We start from the raw sequence: 11,517 nt of genomic DNA on the forward strand, positions 1-11,517 counted from the left end.
CTTCCAAATGATATGGTATGTAGCCATCCTATTGTATAAGCAGGAATAGTGGGTTTTTTGTTCAGTTTCCAGGTCAATTTTCTAGCATTTTCTTTTTCCATTAGTGTCTGTACAGAGATGATTTACCAGGGTAGCTGGTTCAGAATCCTTTATTAGTCCCACAGCACAATTTACATTATTACAGCAAAAGGCATAGGCTACAATGATACAGAATAAGCTAACATATTAGAAGAAAAGTGCTCATTAGTTATACTAGAATACAAATAAATAATTAGCTAAGTACACATCCATGGCTAAAAATGATGAGCAGCAACTTCAGAATGTATTGCCATATGTTATCTGGTGGTTGAGACAATGGTGGTTTTCACATAAAGGTGATTATTGCACAGTATTTCAAGAAAAGTGTCTGTAATGCACTCGTTGAAAGTGTTTATTGGAAATCAAAGGCAACTGTTGAACTTTTCCTTGATTGGTTTTCTTTGCAGCAATATTATAGTATATGAGCAAATATTCATTCACTTTGTAGGTTACCGTTGTTGTTTTTAGCTGGACATCTGATTTCAGTTTCTTTGTTTTCCTACAGTATGTGCACATTAACTCAATGCTTCCAGATTACAATTAATCACATTACACGAGAGGAACAAAATGGGTTTACTGGTGATTTATAAGCCATTGGCCCAGTGTAAAATGCACTTAGGAATCAAATAAATATGTGATGAAGTGTAAAATGCTGCGAGCATACATCTGGCATGAAGACTGCCCATGAAGTGCACGTTTTAAGTAATCTGACAGTTAATGTAGTGAGAATCTCACAGGTAGATCTCTCAGTTGTTATGAGTAACCTTGCTTATTTGAGGTGCATGAAGCCAGGTTTGTCAGTTAGCTCAGAATAACTTGCACCATTGCTCCACAAATTAGCTGGAATGTTGAAATGTGACATTAATGCCACCCTGCTCCCTCCCACAGAGTGATGGGACTGAAGTCTTTAAACCAAACCAAACACTGTGTCAAACCTGTGCCTCGCTCTGAATGAATGGCTGCTTTTTACTTGTCACATGCTTTTTTAGCGAGCATACGACAATCCCATGCCGGATTGACCCCGTTTGCTTTTCTGGGACCGGTTCCTCGAGCCGCCCCTTGTCAGGTGGGGTGCTGCTGGGTCACCAATTACTTGGCGGGGCTGAGAAAGTCGCATAGAGCCGCCCCGAGCTGCCATGTTGTGTTAGCATCATGCTGCTGGCAAGGAGCTGAGAAACGCTTCATTTCTGTCCAGTGAAACTGTTCTCAAAGCAGCTTTAATGCGCTTATGTCCCGACCCAAGATCAGTTTGTAACTATGACTATTTTACTCAGTCCTCCATGTGAGGTGCCAGTGTCAGAGCAGTTACTTTTATTTAGTTAATTTCTTCATACACCTATTCGCTCATTTAGAATACAACTGTAAAATGTGTTGGCAATGAAATACATGTAATTTGAATCCAGCAACTTTATTTATAGCATTCAGGACTTGTAAAAGACCAGGGGTTACAAAGGGCTGTAAAGGGGGAAGAAACCCCTTTTTTCTATGGCTTTTTTAATGCATAATCATAAACAATTCAACTTATATAAACTATAATAGTTTTTGTAGTGCAGATAGGAACAATGAGGGGAGTTAGTAGGACATAAGTTACATACTTTAGGACAAGGATGCACCAATATGTTTATATCTAAGCCTTTTTCTTACCATGAAGAACAAAACAAAACAATAATGTCCCTCTACTGTTAAGCTACTAGCAAATGTGTGATACACAAGGTTTGCTGATGGAAAGTAATGCTCGATAGGTTTTGTTTTATTGTCTCTTTTTGGATTTCTTAACTATTTCTTATCTTAGTTATCTTGTCTTCTCTTTCTTTTCATCTTCATTGTTTTTGACCCCTCTTAGGAGTCAGAAGATGAGTTAACTTGAGGGAAGTGGAGATAAAGTGTTTAGTGCAGATTTCCATTCCATCCCAACACAAGCACTTGAAACACAGTTAGAATGATAAACATATAAATATATGGTATTTCACTTCTCAGCATTCAGTCCCTCTGGTTGAGTTTATTCGTACAAATGCAAGCTATAGAAACTGAACTAGATTACTTTGAAGGGAACAGTATTTAAAGTACAGCACATGATTTCAGAAACAAATAGTATTCCTTGTTTACAGCTACAGGCTTTCTAACAGTTTAAAATATAGATTGCAGTCTTATTCAGGACATTCTGCTTTTGACTTCTACGTTTCATGTTGTCAAGTGCAAACTGGTAAGCAAACATTTGGATATTTATTTGCTGTTTGAGGACATTACACTTCTCAAGTCACATGCATCTTTATATAAAACTAATTTAAGGTCACTCTGACTTCCTTCTTTGCTTCTTCACAACATCCTCGAGAATCGATTCCCTGTAACAAGTGTATCCTTTACAGAAGTTCAGGACGTTAAGCTACAAAGACATTATTGTTCTAATACTGTCACTGTTTCCTGCAAAGTTAGCATTGATGTTTGAACAGCAGCAAGCCATTTAATGTTCTTAAGCACAATAACTAAACAAATATCAGGTTTAAGTTACAATGGCACCTACTCCAGAACAAAAAAAACATTAAATGTTCTCATTTCATTCATAAATTATACCATGATTTATTGAACTTCAAGGGAAAAGTACCCACACATCACACAGAATTTTAGCATATTTGTTGATGTAACTGAATTATCCTTTTACCATCCTTATTCACTGGGCCTTGCCAAACTCCCATTATTGCAAAAACAGCATTTCATTTCCTAATAATGGCTCAATGTCAGGTCCAATTGAGTCTGCTGGTTAGGCAGCAGCAATTACCGAATGGTACATGTGCAGACAACTCCTCTGGTGGGTGATAATAAGCCACTTTCTTTGTTACAGACCCTGAACAAACTCATGGGGAACACGTGAAGCAGAGATAATGCGAGCAGTGTAGCGTGACTGTGTACAAAACCCCACCAAACATTCATGTAGAAAAACCCCTCAGCTATGACCAAAGCTGGTCCAACTGGGTTAAGGTGATTCCACTTTAAGTGTTGGGATCCCCTAACCACAACAGAATCTAACAATAGAAATAACAGCTGCTCGTTTGTGAAAGTCACTTAGTCTTAGAAATAAGAGGCTGCGTCCGGGTTGATTGACTGCTGCTGTTTATAATCTTGGGAGGTACGTGTGAGGGTTTCTTTGTGACGTTTTTCTGTTGCTTTATTTGGGGTTTCTCCTTCAGCGTGACGGTCAGAGGTCACTGTGCAACAAGGCCACACAGGCTTTAACTTGACCTGCGGGCTCAGCATAATAATCATGTTTGTTGACATGTTCCTCCTGAGTTTGATTGTGTTCATTTGTTTTGATTTTTTCCTGCAACGCTCGGATACTCTGTTATAGTGAGTGATCAAAGGGAAGATCTGTATAGAGAAGGCATCTGATTGTTCAAGACACAAGCTTTTACTGGTAGCACAAAGCCTTTGAATTCTAAGATTTAGCATGCTTATTAACTACATTTTTATCAAATTATTTAGTTTGTTGGAGGAGTTTTTCTGGTATTTGGTCATAAACCAAAGAGTTTTAAACATTCAAAATGTGGGGTAAATGCATGTGTGTATAAAATGCTGTTGTATCATTGAGACATTTCAGTTTGGACCAAAATGATTTCCTACAAATACACACATATGAGCTTACCCATGCCCTGTGTCTTCACTGCATCTACATCACCAAACAATAGTTCCATGTCTCTTATTAATTAATTGTGTACAAATAATTTGTATTCATACTATTCAAAATGATTTAGTATTCACGATTAAAGGTTTATAATCAACATGTTGTCTCATCTTATACTTCCAAAGGGAATACAAACCCACCAAGTTTACACGACAGATTCACTCTGACGGCCACTGAAACATGAGACTGCTTTACTGAATAAAAATGCAAATATGAATACAAATGCCACGGAATACAAACACTTTGGGTAATACAAAAATCTAATGTTATTTTTCTTTGCGGGGGTTATTTAATGTCTGGGTATGTGTCTGTTTCTTTAGATACAAGATGTGTTAAAGTTCCCATTTTTGGGGGTTTAATACCTGATACATAATCAAATCCTTTACTTAAGAAGTTTCTTGAGTCTCAATTCATTTTTATATATTGTAATGTACTGTATTTTCTGACATTGAACTGTAATGTTAGATGGATGTAATTGCTTGATTGGTTGGATTCCCTGTCGACGCCCACCTGGGCATGACACTGTCCAGGAAGTAGCAGCTTTCCAGAGAAGTGAATCTCATCAAACCATGCTTCAACTTCCAAAAAAGTGATATTACTTTGGGATGGCCTGCTAATGTCTCCAGATATCACAGGTTTGTGAACACTTTGTTTCAAATTGAGCAGCTTGGTAATATTCCAGTGTCATTCTTTGTTTTGGTTGGATTGTTGGCCTGCTAGGAAGCCCAACAAATATCAATTGATTGTTAAATTGGTTGGTTTCAATCACTTAAGTCTGGTTTGTTGAATAAAGACACCACAAGACACATCTAGATTATTTTGTGTCTGTAGTTTCCAACAGAGTGAACATTAAACACAGATGAGATCTGAAATCACATGCTGAGAAGATTCCCCGGCTTTGGGATGGATTGATTAAGATTGAGGGTGTGTGTGTTTAGGTAATGACAGTGCCTGGAGCTTTTCCACGAATGTATGAATATGAATAAACTGACTTTTATACATGGAGTCAAATCCATTGTGTCAGAGAGTAGGAATATTTTGCACACTAATATTGACAGAACTCCTGTCAATAATAATCACAAGAACCTCTCCCACTCGTTTTAACCATATTAACTTTAATTTATATCACCTGGCTGTTGTCATCGTTAGTGTCTGAGTGCAGGTGTGTGTGAAGGCTCCAAACACTGGGAGTGGGGCAGGAACTAGGCAAAATACATTTTCTCTGCAGATGCATTTATTGGGAAAGATTTCCAGAGCTTGCATAAGGTAAAAGTACATCTTAATTTAATAGTCTGAGTAGGTTTACTTATGATTATAATGGTATATAGTATGTAATCCCCATTGCAGTTGTTGATGTTTTAATTACTATCACTGAGCCAGCACACTGTTCCTTAATTTACACGACAGCTTTGTAGTGCTTTCCAAAGACTCATTGCAGTTAAATTGAATAATTGCAATGCTTTTTCTGTTTGCAAATAGTATTTTATGAGCCATTTTATGAATGGTTATGTATGAGTTCGAGCTGTCACAATTACGTTTTATTTACGGTGTTTGCCATAGGGTGTCGCTGTCCTATTACCCAGGGCACAGGTGTGTCATGTCACATCATTGGGTGTGTCTGGTCTAAACCCGGAAATGCATATGGTTTTTGAACGTTGGAGCGGGAGTTTTCGTAAGTACCGCAATGATTGTTTGTTCTTTAAATGAATTAATGAATGAAATATGAATGGAAATGGACTCCTATTACTTGTGCACTGACACAATAAATGGTTTGTAAATGCTGTAACTGCGAGTAAAACAAGCCGGCCGGTTCTTTAGTGAAGCAACAACACAAACGGTTTCTTTATATTCACTCAGTATAGCGCGCGAGCCAGGTCATTCCAGGGGTTTAAACACCACAGAGTAGCTTTAGCATTGGGCTAACGCTCCTACAAGTATTCTTTCCTTTTTTGATTAAATGTTATGTTTTGGCATACATTTTATTTTCCAAATGGTATTTAGAATTAAAGGTGGGGTAGGTAATTCACTTCAGAAACACTTTTTGTTATATTCCATGGAATGCTCTTAACATCCCGATAGCAATGAATACATGAAATGCTTTGACAATAAATACATACAAACATTTCATCTGTGGATACCATGGCGCTGTAAAAAGCACGACCAATTATTTTAGCCGGGCCCAGCGCCGTATAGATAGAATTTCTATTATAGGGCTCTGGCCGGGCCTTCCTGCCTGTCAGCCTTCCATCTCGTGCACACATTTATCTCATGCCCTCATGGGACCTTATTTCGGAAGAAGTTTGTATTGAAGTCAAGGGAGAGAGAAAGATTATCTTTCGATCCTGTTTAAATTGTGCCATGATTACACATATGATGTTTGTCTTAAATAATCATTTCCATGTCAAAAAAGTCACAGTTTGTAGTAAAACTGTTGAAATATAAGACTATGAAAAATATGCAACTAGAAAGACTACAAATCCCAGAATCCCGCTCCCGCATGCTGGCTCATACGGAACCGACTAACTCCCCTTTTGTGTATGTACAGCTCTCAACATGCCCAGACTTGTAGTGATTTTCACCTCTTTTAATACTTTTCGCCTCATTCTGAAAGAAAGAAGTGAAATGTGCCAACGTGGCGGCCGTCTTGGTGTGTGGTGCGAGACGGGAGATGTAGTTCATTGAGCGGTTTCACACAAAAGTGTTACTTCGCAGTTTTACGACACATTTTTATTTTTTTGACATGTAAAATTATCTTTTAAATTGACAAACATCATATGTGTAATTCGTGGCACAATTCAAACGGGATCGAAAGATAATCATTCTCTCTCCATTGACTTCAATACATAATTTTTCCGAAATAAGGTCCCATGGAGGTCCACCGGAAGGGGAGGGACTTCGCCACTCTATAGAGAGGCGAAGTCCCTCCCCTTCCAAGTCAAAAAAATAAAAATGTGTCGTAAAACTGTGAAGTAACACATTTGTTTGTGTGAAACGCTCAATGAACTACATCTCTGGTCAACAACACACGTCACCAAGATGGCCGTCACTACTGTCTTGTCAACAAAACGATTGACTACCCTCACTATCACCACAATGAAACACGTCCAGAAGAATGTCATGCAAAGCTGCCTGCCTGCCTTCCTTTGATTCTCTCTGAACTGCCTGGTCGTTTTAATGTTTAATGTCAACCATTTGTGCAGCTAGCATGAAGTAGAGAAGATCGTCGATGCTAGCGTTAGCGTTAGCATTTCTCCCCCGGGCTTAAATTGTGTATTATAGAATGATCACACCGGTGACAGTACTCTTCAAAGGGTTCACGAAATATGACTACTACTCTTACTGTTTAACATTTTGGGTTATTTAATGTTACTTCATGTTAAGGCTAATAAAAATGACAAGGCTGTAATGCTAACTAACGTGCTAGCTTGATCCAGACACTCTGGTCCTTTCATCAGACGAGAAGCGAAAGAACGAGCAAGACCCATTGCTGGTATAATAACAACCTGGTACTAAGCACACAGGCATCTTGTTAAAGTTATCTTATCTTAGCCAGCGCCATATAGATAGATTATATCTATATGGCGCTGATCTTAGCTGTGGAGGAAAACAATTGTGACATCACTTACGCGACTCTGGGATTTGTAGTCTTTCTAGTTACGTATTTTTCCTAGTCTTATATTTCAACAGTTTTACGACAAACTGTGACTTTTTTGACATGGAAATTATTTTTTAAGATTGACAAACATCATATGTGTAATTCATGGCACAATTCAAACGGGATCGAAAGATACGTTTTCTCTCCATTGACTTCAATACATTATTTTTCCGAAATAAGGTCCCATGGGGCGGAAGTAGATGGGCGTGACTTCGCCACTCTATTGGTCATGTGCACGTTCGTGTGTGTTGGAGGAGGGGCTCTGTAAGGAAGTCTTTAGGAAGGGGCAAATCTTTTTCGGCTGTATACTTTCAAATTCTAGCACACTTGAGCTGGTTTCTCCATTCTTACCTACCCTACCTTTAACTGTGTGTGAGAATAGTTCTTGTCTAGAAGCAGGTTTTATAGCATGATATTGGTGGTATTACATTTTTTGTTTACCAAAAGCAACAATTAGTTGATGCTAACAAGTAATGTCTCTGTAGCCAACTTTGAAACATTCATCTGTGCCATAGAGCTCTATTGTCAAACTAATAGTGCATTAATTAGCCATACTCTTACACTAGGTGGTACCATGTTTCTTCATTCAGTTATAAAAAGGCACTATAGTTATGATATATAAATAAATAATCAGTCCTTCTGCACATTGGAGCACCAAATCCACCTCTAAAAATAGTGCCTAACATGCACTCTTTGATACAGTTTGGGGGCTCTGTTGTTTTTAGGAAATTAAAATGTATTTGTGACCCATTATGAAAGATCTTTGGCCGCCACAAATGAATCGATGTATGGGAAACACTGGGTTAAGGAATTACTGGTTTTGGTCTTTTCACAGAAAAATACAACATCAGCCTTATCCTTTCGAACCACAGACAAATAATATATCACTGTTTCTTTGACCAGTATATGTAGATGTTTTTGTATATGGACAGACTGAGGAATAATACCTCTTTTTAATAGTGACGCTGTTAACATACGTGTTTACAAAAAACGATATGGCTTTGCTAATGCTTAACCAACTACATTTGAAAGAGAATCTAATTTCTGCATTTCAACAAAATAATAGTGAAGGCTAATGTTAGCATACTTAAATTCATTGGATCTTCCCATGTCAGCTATTTCCAGAAAGGCACAGTCTAGACACTGCTGAATTTAAGGCCAGAATAAAACATAGAGCACAATTGAAATAAGTGTTCTTGATCTTAATGCACATTATCGCTGTGTCCCAGGGATAAAACACTTAAAAGTCAGTCATGAAGAAGAGAAAGCCCGAGGGCTCTTTAGGCTGGGTACATGTCCGTGATGCACCCAGCTACTTTAGCTGTCATGCAGCAATATCTCAGAGCCTTTGCCGGGTGCACTGATGCTTGGCTTAAGCCATTTAGCAGCGCCCTGGTTAACTGAAACCGACAAAACTTCTGATTCCAGCCTGATCTTAGAATAACACCCCTGGCGACTGGGAAGCTGTCTTTGCCCATTTCATTCAGCGCGGTCCCACAACTGCATTTGTAGCTGACAGAGATGCAGAAGAAAATGCTCTATGATGTTACAACTGTTACTCCCAGGATTAAATTAAATGGAAAACATTAAGATTAAAAAGGAGAAATCAGATCTGACTGACAGTTGTTGAGAGGAAACGGGGTGAGACTTTTGCTCCAAGCGTGCCTGAGTAAAGGGCGCAGAAGTGCCGTAACATGAATAAAATAAGATGGCGTTTGACCACTTAAAGCCAATGGGTGCTCCAAAGGGTAAAGTGTTGGATGATTCAAGTCGAATATATGCCGAGGGTTGCTCTTTGCTCATAGCAGTTGCCCAGCATCATGCAGAGAAGCAACATTGGCTGTAAGGCTGTTTACAGCTGAGTGGAAATGTGAACACCAGGCATGTGAGGAGTCAAATTGGCTCATGACACTGGACAACATTTCACTGAACATCACAAACGCAACGAGAAAAAGAGAGTAGGGCTTAAAGATGGCTGCCTGTGCAACACATCATCTCAAGCTGTTAGTTTACATTTTCATTCTCTGTAAAGCCATGAACAAATGCTGTAACCTCTATAGCTTAAAATCGTCCTCATTAGTCTAGATTTAGTCTTTGTGGAGGTATTGGGGAGTGCAGGCAATTATCTGATGTTGCTGTATATAACAAATCCAATGGAGACACAATCATTCAATGCCTTTTTAATAAATACTCACTGGAAAAAGAGGAAGCCACAACATTAGCAGAAGCCTGTGCTAGCATTAAATGGCTAGCACAATCACAAGTTGGGGTTTGTGCAAAGAAAAACCAACAACTCTATGGCCTTGTCCCAATTGCAAACTGCGTACTAATAATTGTACAATACTATAGTTTTCATAATGTTTTGCATTTGGTAAAATCATGATTTTTAGGTTCACCTACTAGCTTTTAATCGCATCTCCTGGTGTTTTTCAGCAGGGGGCGTTTGCTAAGTTGTCATCACATCACCAAAGACCATGCAGCAACTTGTCCCAGAGGGGCCAGAGTTTAGATCATGAGCCAATGGAAGTCCGGACAGAGACCCCGGGGTGCCACCCACCTCTTCAACTCCGAGGAAGACCAAGAGATGCCGATGAAAATGCCAAAGAAACTTGTAAGTAAGGTGATTTTTATTGTTGAAACTACGCTATATTCAAAATGGAAATGTACTATTTAACCCTCATTCACTCTGTACTTTGTCTATGCTGTACTTAAGTATTATGTTAAGGCTCTTGTACTTTACCTGAGCATACATTTTTTTTGCCACTTTATACTATAGTCCACTTTTTACTTTAACAGAAAAGACTTTAGACCTGTCGGAAATATACAACTGATTGGCAACATAACATTTGTTTTTTTGTAAACTGGTCCGGATTATATTAACATAATTAGGAAATGTTCAAAATGAACATATCTGGCATGCTCAAAAATGTTGATACTGACCCATCAGTAAAATGAATTTTCCAAAAATATGATATTCACTCCAAACTACAGCATTATGAAAACATATTCATAGTTATGTATGTGCCCTTGCAGCGCTTGGTTAAGGTCCTCTATATGTGTGCTCTAGTGTATCAGTGTTGTCTGTAATATCCAGCAGATATCCTACAGCAGAGCACAGCACCCAGACGATTTGTTAAACAAATGCAGTTTATAAAGGCCAGTGTTTCATCTCAGCATGCTCATGCTAACAAGTTAATTAAGCATACTTTTGTGCACATGAACTTTAAGCTCGTATCAGCAGTCAAAAGAGATCTGCCGTTAGGTGCACTGAGCTAATTATGTGATGATAAATCTTCCATGGCATGAGGTAATTTCTCAGTGCTCTTTAAAGATAGTAGAGAATATGGCAGATAACTGCTTGAAGCCTTTGCGAGTCAGCGGCGGCTAAGCTAAATGTGGCAGCAAGTGTCAGGCCAAATCAATACACGCTTCCCAGCATTCCTTTGGTGCCATAATCCAGGCTGCGGTGGGCACTGACCCTGGGGAGGCTTGGCCTCTTGTTTTCCTGCCCTGTTTTTTCAGAAGCAACTGCACTTCTGGATATGACAGCGTTGAGCACAAGCTAATTACCGTAAAAAAAGAGGGCATAATTTGTACTATAAACCTCTTAGCTAATTTCTGAAGCATGCAGAATCTCTTTTCCCAACATTGGGAAGCGTTCCTGCCCTTGGGAAGTGGACATGCAGAATTAACATTAAGGTGTTAACAGAAATTGCACATGACCTCAAGCTCAAAAGCTATGTTTTTCACTAGCTGTGAACTCTTATCATTTGTGTGTCAAATACTCCTTTTGGATATTTTGTTTTCACCTCACTGGTTCATAGTTTGACCAAAATGAACTGCATTTTGCAGATTTATCCTTGAGAAAGGCCACTGGCGCTTCCATCTGATTTCACAGATCCCATTAAGTCATAATCTTGTATTATCTGCCCTAAAATAACAAGAGATAATCCCGACATCAAGCTAATCTGCCATGAAATTGAGAAATCTCCTTGTATGGATTCCAATGCAAGTGAACCCATGACTTGTAGAGTGGGCAACAATTACACCATTTATATAGTTTGTATTTAGAAAAAGGATATATTTCTCTTTATGTTTCTTTCTTTTA

The sequence above is a fragment of the Trematomus bernacchii genome, unplaced genomic scaffold, assembly GCF_902827165.1.
Source record: "Trematomus bernacchii unplaced genomic scaffold, fTreBer1.1, whole genome shotgun sequence".
Classification (NCBI taxonomy): domain Eukaryota; kingdom Metazoa; phylum Chordata; class Actinopteri; order Perciformes; family Nototheniidae; genus Trematomus; species Trematomus bernacchii.